Source organism: Erythrolamprus reginae, chromosome Z (genome assembly GCF_031021105.1).
Source record: "Erythrolamprus reginae isolate rEryReg1 chromosome Z, rEryReg1.hap1, whole genome shotgun sequence".
NCBI lineage: Eukaryota > Metazoa > Chordata > Lepidosauria > Squamata > Dipsadidae > Erythrolamprus > Erythrolamprus reginae.
In genome coordinates this window covers 129,523,707-129,537,465 of record NC_091963.1, presented here as the reverse complement: position 1 = coordinate 129,537,465, position 13,759 = coordinate 129,523,707, and positions in this window count along the sequence as shown.

The following is a 13,759-nucleotide window of genomic DNA, read 5'->3' as shown; positions in this document are numbered from 1 at the left end:
TACAGCCTTCCTCCCAGGTAGTCTTTCTTTCTTTCTTTCTTTCTTTCTTTCTTTCTTTCTTTCTTTTTTATTCATTCATTCATTCATTCATTTATTCAACTTTTATGCCGCCCTTCTCCTTAGACTCAGGGCGGCTTACAACATGTTAGCAATAGCACTTTTTTAACAGAGCTAGGCTATTGCCCCCACAATCCGGGTCCTCATTTTACCCACCTCAGAAGGATGGAAGGCTGAGTCAACCTTGAGCCGGTGATGAGATTTGAACCACTGACCTTCAGATCTACTTGTCAGCTTCAGTGGCCTGCAGTACAGCACTCTACATGCTGCGCCACCCTGGCTTATCCTCTCCCAAGTTGGGCGTCATATTAATAACAGAACAATAGGGTTGAAAGGGACCTTGGAGATCTTCTAGTCCAACCCCATGCTTAGGCAGGAGACCTTATACCATTTCAGACAAGTGGCTCTCAGGTCTTTTCTTAAAAGCCTCCAGTGTGATTCCATCACAAATACACATACACACCCTGACCAAGGAAAGCCGAGAAAATCAATTTGGTGTATAAGTCGTCCTTGACTTCTAATCATTTGCCCAGTGACCATTGAAAGCCACAACAACACTGAAAAAAAATGACCCACGGCACCCTCACACACCCACAACCACATCAGTGGTTGTTTGGTTGTTTTATAGGCCGCCCTTCTTCTCAGAGACTCAGGGCGACTTACAAAATAAATTGGGAAAGATAAAAATAGTACAATATAGTTAAAAAAGAGAAGTAAAAAACAGAACCCAATATGAAAAAAATCAGTCATTCCTCATTCATACTAGTGACCAGAGCAGGAACTATCGCTCACGGCCCCAGGCCTGCTCGCATAAATGTGTTTTTAACGCCTTTCGAAAGGCTAGGGGAGTGGGGGCGGTATGAATCTCTGAGGGGAGTTGGTTTCAGGGAGACGGGGCCACAACAGAGAAGGCTCTTCCCCAGGATCCTGCCAGTCGGCATTGTTTGGCTGATGGACCCCGGAGAAGGCCGACTTTGTGTGACCTGACCGGTCGCTGGGTCATGTGAGGCAGAAGACAGTCCTGTAAATAATCTGGTCCTATGCCAGTGCCAGTATAGTCACATGATCAAAATTCAGACAGCAACTGCTTCCTATTCATGATGGTTGCAGTGTCCCAGGGCCATGGGACCACCCTTTTTAGCCTTCTGTTACCTGGTATGGGGTTACCCTTAATTCCTTTGAAAGGAGGAAGGCCGTTCTATTTTGTAGAAAGAGCCAGAATAGCTAAAGCCATGATAGCCAAAATTGTACCCCCAAAAGCTGCTAGTAGGTTACTGGAATCTGCTAGAACTTTTGTCAGTCTAGCTGAATAAATAAATAAAATACCTAAGCTGTTGTGAGTTGGCAGTTCACTTCATCAAATATCTGGAGTGACCTAAAGCAATGTTTCTCAACCTTGCCAATTTGTTGACTTCAATTCACAGAATTCCCTCGCCGGCCACTCCCCATACTTAAGTGCTGGGGAATTCTGGGAGTTGAAATCCACACATCTTAAAGTTGTCAAGGTTGAAAAAACATTGGGTAAAGTGACATGGGTTTTATAGCAGTATGTGGCAGAGAGAGGAGAAGACGGTGATTATGCAGGTGATGTAGACGCAAAGCGATGGGTTGGATTTTTGGAAGAGGGGATTCTCGTGGATTTATGAGGCGACTTTGCAAGGTTGTGTTTGGTTTTTTAGAATTTACGATTGTGCCATTTCATTGTACAGTACAGTATTCACAAGTTTCTCACTGGGCACCAGCTATTAGCAATTGTGCTGAGAGGAGCTTGCAAGATCTGTATGGTGACAAATAGTGGTCAGAAGCTTCAAAGTGTCTCAAATTGCTTAGTCGGGAATAAACTGTTACCTAGTAAAAAGGAAGTCAGATTTAGGTTTACAAAATAAGATATTTCAGGAGCTGGATTAATTTTGTCAAATGTGTGTCGCTTATCCAAGCTTAGTTTAATTGCAACTGAATTACAGTGTTCCCTCAATTTTCGCGGGGGATGCGTTCCAAGACCGCCCGCGAAAGTCGAATTTCCGCGAAGTAGAGATGCAGAAGTAAATACACTATTTTTGGCTATGAACAGTATCACAAGCCTTCCCTTAACACTTTAAACCCCTAAATTACAATTTCCCATTCCCTTAGCAACCATTTAGATTATTACTCACCATGTTTGTTTATTAAAGTTTATTTAAAAAAATATTTATTAAAGGCGACGAGAAGTTTGGTGATGACATATGACGTCATCGGGCCGGAAAAACCATGCTATAGGGGGGAAAAACGTTTATTTTTTAATTAATAATTTTGAGTTAACCGTGGTATAGACTTTTCACAAAGTTTGAACCTGCAAAAATCGAGGGAACACTGTATAACTTAAAGAGAGCCAAGTTGGGGAAAATGATGGCTATTGCCTTTTTTTTTCTTTTTATAGCAAAAATTGCTACTTCCTATTCCAGCTCAGTGCAATAGTCTTTATAAAGTACATACACACACACACAAAATCCTTCAGCTTAAGGAAGGGAGAGAGAGACATAGTTCAGTAGTAATATGATTTATTGCATGCAAAAAGTTCTAGAGTATCATCTCTGACAGCTCTGTTCCCTTCTTCATCAAATGCCGAGGTCAACAAACTTTAGAACAACTATGAACCTCTTCACAAATAAAATAAGATTAAAAACAGAACATCAACTCTAATAGAAAAGAATATACATAGCTCAGGGGTGAGCTGTGGAGTCCTTGGTCCTCTCGAAGCTTGGTTGGTTGCAGACGTTTCATTCCAAAACTAGGTAGCATAATTCCTTAGCCAGCGCGTAGAATGGCCAGCAGGGAATTCTGGGAATTGAAGTCTGCACATTGCCAAGGTGGAGAAATACTGCTTAAGCCATTCTGTACATCTGATAAAGTGAACTGCAGCTCGCAACAGCTTAGACATTTATTTATTACAGTAGTTTGGAAAAGCTGCTGGGACAGTGATGGTGAACCTTTTAGAGACTGAGCGCTCAAACTGCAATCCAAAACCCATTTATTTATCTCAAAGTGCAAACCCAGCAGTTTAATATGAATAATGTTTTACTACCTAAAATAATGATAAACAAGGCAGAGTTCAGCTAAATGCTCTAAGAAAAATGTGATAATTGCACTTTTATGCCCCTTCTGCTTTTGAAATATTATATTTAGCCGCCCCAAGTCTACGGAGAGGGGGCAGCATACAAATCTAATATATAATAATAATAATAATAATAATAATAATAATAATAATAATAATAATAATAATAATAATAGAGAAAAAATTTGCAATTTCATTTCTGTCTTTCCTTCACCCTCTTTTTCACCCTCTTTTTCTCTCTTTGCCTCCCTCCATCCCACCTTCCTCTCTCTATCTCTCTCTTCCCCCCCCTCTGTCTCTCTCTGTCTTTCTCTCTCTCTCTCTCTCTCCATCTCTCCCTCCCTCCCTCTTTCTCCCTCCCCTGGGTGGTGGAAATCTGACATCTGGAGATGATGAGCCCAGGAGCAATACACTAAAGCTCAGAGGGGAGACAGGGCATCCCAACACAGGCAGCTCTGCAAGAAAAGAAACTGGCATCTGTGAGGCCAGAGTGAGCTGAGATGACGCAGGGTTGCATTGTGGCTCCACACTAAATTTCACTGTGCTGCACAAGACTCTGAGAGTAGGGGGAAGGCCATGTATTGCAACGAAGGCGGAATACTGTTTTGTGCATGTTTTTTAGTCCAACAAACTTTTTATTATTATGTCAGTACAACACAGCAAACGAGATCACTATGCTGGATTTCGTATTCCATCACCAGTCGGGCGCTTCCCAAGCACCTAGGAGTGTGTGATGTAGCGGTGAATTATGTTTGCCGATCTCAGTAAAGCGGCCTTTTGCAATTGATGGAGGTTTTGTCAATTCCGATGGCTTTCAAATGTCCGCCGAGATCCTTTGGTACTGCGCCCAGTGTGCCAAGTACCACTGGGACCACTTTCACGGGCTTATGCCAGAGTCGTTGCAGCTCGATTTTTAGATCTTCGTATTTCACTAATTTCTCTAGCTGCTTCTCCTCAATTCTGCTGTCTTCTGGGATTGCGATGTCGATGATCCATACTTTCTTTTTCTCCACGATCACAATGTCTGGTGTGTTATGCTTCAGAATTCGGTCAGTCTGAAGTCGGAAGTCCCACAGTAGTTTTGCTTGCTCATTTTCGATCACAGTTCTTTGCCACTGGTAAATGGTAGTTCCGGCACAAGTTCCAGTACTACTACTACTACTGCTACTACTACTACTACTACTACTAGTATTATTATTATTATTATTATTATTATTATTATTATTATTATTATTATTTATTAGATTTGTATGCCGCCCTTCTCTATAGGGTCGTAGACTTTCCATGCAAACAACAGCAAGAAACATTGTGGAGAAATGCGATGGAGCTGGGCTGGGGCAACAGTGCACATGCCCAGAGAGAGACAGCTCTATGTGCAGCCTCTCACACTCATGCCATAGGTTTGCCACCACGGCACTAGGAGATTCCTTGTGATTACCCCACTAGGTAATGTGATGATGTTACTAGTTGAGTAATGAAATGTCTACAAGAGCCAAGGTCAAGAGAGCACCAAGGATTCAATAGTTCAATCTGAGCTACAAATATTCTCTACTATTGATATTACTGATCTCAGCACAAAACCCTTGATGTTTCAGACTACTGATGGAAAGTCCCAACTTTTAACGTTTGTTTTAGACTTCATCCTTTCCTGCCTACTTGGGGCAGCAGGCGTTTAACAAGTTGGAGGCATAAAAGGTTGTGGTATTTGCAGACTCTTGCTAAAAGTCTGAACATCAGATAAGCTTGGGTGACCTTCAGCAAGAAAAGCTATTCACAACCGAGTTCTGGAATTCTTTGTGACTCAGAAATGAAAAAACGCCCACTATCTGCAGTGACTTCATGACCCTTCGAAACTACTTGCAGAACACGCTTACATTGAGGTTCAGAAGGCCATCTCAAGAATTGTTTCCTAAACTGGCATCTTTCATATCTGTTGAGAATCTTAGCTAGCATAGCCATTCACTCCCAACATGGGACCTAGCCAGCATCCGAAACCAGAAAGGGGCCTGAAAACCCCCTGAGAGAAGCCAACTTGCCCAGTGGGCTCTCTTCTCCAGCCAGAAACCGAGACCACCTGGAGAGAGGACCCCTCCATGTTCCAAAGGAGGAACCAGTGGTAAAGATGACCCAATATTATTATTATTATTTATTAGATTTGTATGCCGCCCCTCTCCGAAGACTTGGGGCAGCTAACAACAATATAAAAAGACAATGTAAACAAATCTAATATTAAAAACAATCTAAAAAACCCCAATTTAAAGAACCACTCATACATACAAGCATACGATGTGTAAATTCTATAAGCCTAGGGGGAAGGGAAATTTCAATTCCCCCATGCCTGACGACAGAGGTTGGTTTTAAGGAACTTGCAAAAGTCAAGGAGGGTGGGGGCAACTCTGATATCTGGGGGGAGCTGGTTCCAGAGGGTCGGGGCCGCCACAGAGAAGGCTCTTCTCCTGGGTCCCGCCAAACGACATTGCTTAGTTGACGGGAACCGGAGAAGGCCAACTCTGTGGGACCTAACTGGTCGCTGGGAAGGCAGTCCCGGAGATATTCTGGTCCGATGCCATGAAGGGCTTTATAGGTCATAACCAGCACTTTGAATTGTGACCGGAAATTGATTGGCAACCAATGCAGACTGCAGAGTGTTGGTGTAACATGGGCATACCTTGGGAAGCCCATGATTGCTCTTGCAGCTGCATTCTGCACGATCTGAAGTTTCCGAACACTTTTCAAAGGTAGCCCCATGTAGAGAGCATTACAGTAGTCGAACCTCGAGGTGATGAGGACATGAGTGACTGTGAGCAGTGAGTCCCGGTCCAGATAGGGCCGCAACTGGTGCACCAGGCAAACCTAGTGTGTGCAGCTATCCACCCCTTTGCCATCAAAGCCAAACTGATAGTACTCAAGATGGAAGAAGAAGGAGTAGATGTGATTGTGAACTAATGCTGCTCGCATTGCTTGATTAGCACATCTGTTTTAGAGCAGTTGGGCCTTGACCAATCCCATCTGGTTTCAATAAGTGGATAAACAAATTTTTATTTGTTTGTTTGTTTAATCACACACGTATTGGTGGTATACAAAGATATAATATTTATGTGCTTGGTACTAGTAAAAGAGAAACCTTAGAACAGGGGATGGAAGGCACTCTGGTGCACTTACGCACACCCCTCACTGACCTCTGAGGAATCGGGAGAGGTCATAAGAACATAAGAAGAGCCACGCTGAATCAGGCCAAATCCCATCAAGTCCAGCATTCTGTGTCACACAGTGTCCCACCAATTGTCCACGGGGTTCTGGAGTAGAAAGAGAAGGCAAAATCCTCCCTTTCCCCTGACCCCCAACAAATGGTACTCAAGGGAATCCTACCTGCCTCAACCAACATAGAGGCAGCACTTGGACATCCGTTTCAATAACCACCGATACACTTGGCATCCATGAATCTGTATAATCCTGCCTTGAAGCTAGCAAGGCTGACAGCTGTCACGACCTCTTCTGGAAGTGAATTCCATAAACCAACGACCCTCTGGGTGAAGAAATATTTCCCTTTATTTGTCCTCACTTTTTTACCTATGAGCTTTAGGGAACGCCCCCTCCTAGTATTGTGTGATAGAGAAAATAATTTTTCTCTATCCACCTTTTCTATCCCTTGCATGATTTTATACGCTTCGATCAAGTCACCCCTTAAACACCATCTTTCAAGGCTGAAGAGACCAAGGCGTTGTAACCTGGTTTCATAAGGGAGGTGCTCCATTTCCTTCATCATACTTGTTGCCCTTTTTTGCACCTTTTCCAGTTCCATTATATTCTTCATGAAGTGAGGTGACCAGAACTGTACACAGCACTCCAAGTGTAGTCTCATCATCGATTTGTACAGAGGCAATACAACACTTACTGACTTATTTTCGATTCCCTTCCTAATCATGCCAAGCATGGAATTTGCTTTTTTTTTTACTGCTGCTGTGCGCTGGGTTGACATCTTCATTGAGCTGTCCACCAAAATCCCAAAATCCCTTTCTTGGGTTGTCTCAGAAAGCTCAACAGTCAACAGTGGATAATCTAAGGGTAAAGTTTTGGGATTTTGGTAATGATACTACAGAGTGGTAGTGAGTTCCATGCATCAACTACTTAGTTACTAAAGTCATATTTCCTGCAGTCGAGTTTAAACCCCCTGCCATGTATCTCACCGAATTGTTGTAAATAGGATGCCACCATGAGTTTATCAGATTCATTATAGCCCCAAAAATACCTGAAACAATCATATTGGGACTTGCGTGGCTAGATAAATGGACCTCCTCCATAAAGTGGGAAGGCAGCTGCAGAACTAACCCTAGGCATTGGGCCGTTACCCTCCCCCCCAAATTCCTAAGGACCATATGAAGGATTGCAAAGTCTGTCAGGCCAAACCAACCTAAGCCAGCCATCTTCACAGTAGAGGCCAAGCCCCCAGGTCTCCAGCAAGTGTCCTTAGAGTACCAAGACCTAGAGAGAGTCTTTAATGAGGAAGATTACAAGTACCATCCCATTCACTACAGACTGTGCAATAGAATTTGTGCTGGGGGACAAACTCTCAAAACCAGAGATGTACTCCATGACCTTTAAGGAGATGGAGAAGCTACAGAGATACATCAATGCCTAACCTGGAATGGGGATTCATCCAGCCAACAAGTCACAAATGTCCGCTGCGGTACTCTTCAAAGGGAAGAAAGATGGAATCATACTGTGCATGGACCTCTGGGGCATCAACACCATTTGCATACAAAACAGTACTCCCCTCCCCGGATGAACCATATAGCCAAAGGAAAGGTGTTCACCAAACTGGATTTAAGAGAAGCACATTACCAAATTTGTTTGTTTGTTTGTTTGTTTATTTGATTTGTATGCCGCCCCTCTTCGGAGACTCAGAGCAGCTCACAACAGGAATATAAAATACAAATCCAATGATTAAAAACAAAACAGTTACAAATCCTTGATTAAAAACACTCATACAACCCAAACAAACTATACATAAAACGAAGCGGGCGAGGGGAATCAATTTCCCCATGCCAGGTGACAAAGGTGGGTTTTTAGGAGTTTGCGAAAGGCAAGGAGGGTGGGGGCAGTCCTAATCTCCGGGGGGAGTTGATTCCAGAGGGTTGGGGCCGCCACAGAGAAGGCTCCCCCCCTGGGTCCCGCCAGATGGCATTGTTTTGTCGACGGGACCCGGAGAAGGCAAATATGCAATAGGGAGGAGGGTGAGTGGAAAACTGCTCAACTGCCCTCTGGGGAATTTCTAATTCAAAGTCATCCCATTTGGACTCCAAGGGGTCCCCATAGTCTTTATGCAATACATAAATGAGGTGCTCCACTCCCATCTGTACAAAGGGGTGCTTTTATATTTAGATGACATTCTCAGCAATTCATCCCAGCTTTTGCAGGGGTGACGTAGCCCCAAACTGAAGTGAAGACAGGGCCATCGCCGGCAAAACCAAAGCCAAGCCAGCCCATTGGGTGGACGATGGAATGTCAAAAGGCCTTCAAGAGACTAAAACAGTTCTTTACCCAAGGTCCCATTCTGCAACACCCTGACCCAGAACAATAGTTCATCATTCAGTCCGATGCCAGCGACGTAGCTATAGCAGCGGTGCTATTGCAGAAAATCAAAGACGGATAACTCCTGCCATGCACCTACGTTTCGAAAAAGCTCATGACCAATGAAAGGAGGTGGGCCATTTGGGAGAAAGAAACCTATGCAGTTAATTGGGCATTGCTCACCTGGAGGCAATTAGAAACATAGAAGAATGATGGCAGAAAAAGACCTCATGGTCCATCTAGTCTGCCCTTATACTATTTCCTGTATTTTATCTTAGGATGGATATATGTTTATCCCAGGCATGTTTAAATTCAGTTACTGTGGATTTACCAACCACGTCTGCTGGAAGTTTGTTCCAAGGATCTACTACTCTTTCAGTGAAATAATATTCTCTCACATTGCTTCTGATCTTTCCCCCAACTAACCTCAGATTGTGCCCCCTTGTTCTTGTGTTCACTTTCCTATTAAAAACACTTCCCTCCTGGACCTTATTTAACCCTTCAACATATTTAAATGCTTCAATCATGTCCCCCCTTTCCCTTCTGTCCTCCAGACTATACAGATTGAGTTCATTCAGTCTTTCCTGATACGTTTTATGCTTAAGACCTTCCACCATTCTTGTAGCCCGTCTTTGGACCCCGTTCAATTTTGTCAATATCTTTTTGTAAGCGAGGTCTCCAGAACTGGACACAGGATTCCAAATGTGGCCTCACCAGCGCTCTATACAGCAAGATCACAATCTCCCTCTTCCTGCTTGTTATACCTCTAGCTATGCAGCCAAGCATTCTACTTGCTTTCCCTACCGCCTGATCGCATTGAGACTGTCAGAAATTCCTAGAAGGAGGCAAGGTGCCATTCAAGGTGTGGACAGATCATAAAAAAACTTCAAAGTCCTGAAAAGACCCAGGAAGCTCTCACCAAAGCAAGTCTGCTGATTTAAATTCGAGCTGAAACACATCCCGGATGGAAAGGACTTACTGGCAAATGCTTTGTCCAGAAAGCCACAGTATGAGAGCCAAAAGGAACAGGAGGGGCAATCCCTCATCCTCCCTCAACAGGTAAAGGCGGCAGCACAAGTTATTACCCAAAGCCAAGCCAGCCAACCGGGAGCTCCTGGCCAGGACAAATGGACTACAGCATTGAAAGCAGCTCTGCCCAGTGACCTTGGCTCAAAGACAACAATGAAGTCTTAACCGTGAAGGAAGGCTTGGCCTGGAAGGGATCCAAACTATGTGTACTGCAAGCTTGAGGCTGGAAGTACTGCAACTAAAGCCATGACTCCAAACTGGGGGGGCACTTTGGGTTCCTGAAAGCTCTCCACCTAACCTGGCACCAGTTTTGGTGGCCAAAGATGAAAGCTGAAGTTGAGGACTACGTCAAAAGCTGTGCCATGTGCACGACTAGGAAATATCGGCCTGGATTCCTGCAGAAAGAGGCTAATCCCAGCAAACCCTGGGAAGTGATAGCGATGGCCTTCATCATAGAACTCCCAGACAGCAGCAGAAATATGGTAATTTGGCAGGACCCAGGGGAAGAGCCTTCTCTGTGGTGGCCCCAGCCCTCTGGAACCAACTCCCCCCAGACATTAGAATTGCCCCCACCCTCCTTGCCTTTCATAAGCTACTTAAAACCCACCTCTGCCGCCAGGCATGGGGGAATTAAGATTTCTTCTCCCCCTAGGCCGTTACAATGGTATGCATGGTATGTTTGTATGTGTGTTTGGTTTTGTATATTAAGGGTTTTTAATTTGCTTTTAGTATTGGATTATTATTATATACTGTCGATGATTGCTGTTAGCCGCCCTGAGTTTTCGGAGAGGGGCTGCATATCAATCCAATAAACTTGAAACTTGAAACTTGAAGCTAGCAGAGTTGTTTCTCAAACACATCTACCACCTGCATGGCGTGCCAAAAAGAGACGTTTCCGACCGACTGAGGTGTACATGTTTACACCCAATTTCTGGAGAGAGTTCCTGAGTGCAATTGGATCTGCACAAGGACTCAGCTTGGCTTTTCATCCGAGTATAAAAAGGACAGTTGGACGTACGAACGCAATGGTTGAATAATACATCTGTTGTTATGTGGATTACCAATCAGAGCTACTGCAATTTGCTGAGGTAGCATATAACAATGCTGTCCATAGCAGCACTGGACTAAGTCCTTTTCAGGTTCCCAGTGGCATGGAATTTGTTACTATGCTTGAACTAAGAAATCTCGCCATCACTCCGTGGACTGCATTGGCTACCAATCCGTTTCTGGGCACAATTCAAAGTGTTGGTTATGACCTATAAAGCCCCACATGGCATAGGACCAGATTATCTCCGAGACTGCCTTCTGCCGCACGAATCCCAGCGACCGGTGAGGTCCCACAGAGTTGGCCTCATTAGGGTCCCGTCGACCAAACAATGTCGGTTGGCGGGCCCTAGGGGAAGAGCCTTCTCTGTGGGAGCCCCAACCCTCTGGAATCAACTCCCCCCAGAGTTTCGCACTGCCCCCACCCTCCTCTCCTTCCAAAAGAGCTTAAAAACTCATCTTTACTGCCAGGCTTGGGACTTTTATTTATTTATTTATTTATTTATTATTTATTTATTAGATTTGTATGCCGCCCCTCTCCGCAGACTCGGGGCGGCTAACAACAGTAAAAAGACAATATGAACAAATCTAATATTAAAAGTAATGTAAAAAACCCAAATTTAAGAAACCAATCATACATACAGACATACCATGCATAAATTTTATAAGTCTAGGGGGAAGGGAATACAGTGTTCCCTCAATTTTTGCGGGGGATGCATTCCGAGACCGCCCGCGAAAGTCAAATTTCCGCAAAGTAGGGATGCGGAAGTAAATACACTATTTTTGGCTATGAACAGTATCACAAGCCTTCCCTTAACACTTTAAACCCCTAAACTGCAATTTCCCATTCCCTTAGCAACCATTTAGATTATTACTCACCATGTTTATTTATTAAAGTTTATTAAAAAAAATATTTATTAAAGATGGACGAAAGTTTGCCGATGACATATGACGTCATCGGGCGGGAAAAACCGTGGTATAGGGGGGGGAAACCGCAAAGTATTTTTTAATTAATATTTTTGAAAAACCGTGGTATAGACTTTCCGCAAAGTTCGAACCCGTGAAAATCGAGGGAACACTGTATCTCAATTCCCCCATGCCTGACGACAGAGGTGGGTTTTAAGGAGCTTACGAAAGGCAAGGAGGGTGGGAGCAACTCTGATATCTGGGGAGAGTTGGTTCCAGAGGGTCGGGGCCGGCACAGAGAAGGCTCTTTCCCTGGGTCCCGCCAAACGACATTGTTTAGTCGACGGGACCCGGAGAAGGCCAACTCTGTGGGACCTCACTGGTTGCTGGGATTCGTGCAGCAGAAGACGGTCCCGGAGATATTCTGGTCCGATGCCATGATCTTCCCCCTGATCAATGAATGTTTAAGTATGTTGAACGATTGGTTTGATAGGTTTTACTTGGATTTATATTATTGTTTTGTTTTGGTATATGCTGTGAGCCGCCCCGAGTCCTCGGAGAGGGGCGGCATACAAATCCAATTAAATAAATAAAACAAATAAATAAACTACCCACGGAGATCCCCACTTTCATGTCTCTAACGGAGTGGATGGAGACACTGAAAAAAGGGTTGGAGAACACCAAGAAAGCACTAGCTGAAGCAGCAAAAGCATACAAGAAGAAAAATAACATAGGAGGTTAACATAGCATCATCAACCACCCCTCCACCAGGGGGATCGTTTGGTTTGTCCAGATATTTATCATGCTAGAGCAGTGATTTTCAACCTTTTTTGAGCCGCGGCACATTTTTTACATTTACAGAACCATGGGGCACATTGGGGGGGGGGGCAGCTAAAAAAAGTTTGGACAAAAAAATTATCTCTCTTCCTCCCTTTCGCTCTATTTCTCTCTCCCTCTTTCTCTCCTCCTTTTTTCTCTCTCCATCCCTCTTTCTTTCTTTCTTCCTTCTCTCCTCTTTTTTGCTCTCTTTCTCCCTCCCTCCCTCTATGTCTTTCTCTCTCCCACCTTCCCTCCCTCTCTTTCTTTCTCTCTTGCTTTCTTTCTCCCTCTTGCTCTCTCTCTTGCTTTCTCTCTCTCTTGCTCTTTCTCTCTCTCTTTCTCTCTCTCTCTTTCTCTCTCTCTTGCTTTCTTTCTCCCTCTTGCTCTCTCTCTTGCTTTCTCTCTCTCTTGCTCTTTCTCTCTCTCTTTCTCTCTCTCTCTTTCTTTCTCTCTTGCTTTCTTTCTCCCTCTTGCTCTCTCTCTTGCTTTCTCTCTCTCTTGCTCTTTCTCTCTCTCTTGTTTTCTTTCTCTGAGCTTCGCGGCACACCTGACCATGTCACGCGGCACACTGGTTGAAAAACACTGTGCTAGAGCACCCGTTCCAAGTGGGGGACAAACTTTTCTTGTCTACCAAATATATCCGTTTGAAAATGCCCAACAAGAAACTAGGACCAGTATTTTGGGATTCTTTCCCAATGGTTATCAACCCATTCACAATTCAGCTTGAATATTGGGAGAGATTCATCATGTATTCCACTGCAGTTTATTAAAACCTGTGATTGGGTCAAGCTTAAGGCCACAAATCCAACCACCCCCTCACTATGAGATAAATAAGATTTTAGACTCCAGGAAGCATAGGGGTCAGTTACAATATTTAATACATCGGAAAGGATGCCCTTTGCCAGAAGCTGCCTGGGTAAAATGTTGGAATGAACAAGCCTGAAGCAATTCCATGATAAATATGGAAGGATCCCCCTGGTGGAGGGTTGGTTGATAATGCTATGTTAACCTCCTATGTTATTTTTCTTTTTCTTCCTTTAGGATACATTTTTTTTCGGAGGGGAGTCTGCCTGTCAGGCCGAAGCTATTTTAATTGAGATCTTACGCTTCTCCCGCACTTTATATCTGTGATGGTGAACCTATGGCATGGGTGCCACAGATGGCACGCAGAGCCATATCTGCTGGCACACAAGCCGTTGCCCTAGCTCAGCTTCAACGTGCATGTGTGTGCCAACCAGCTGC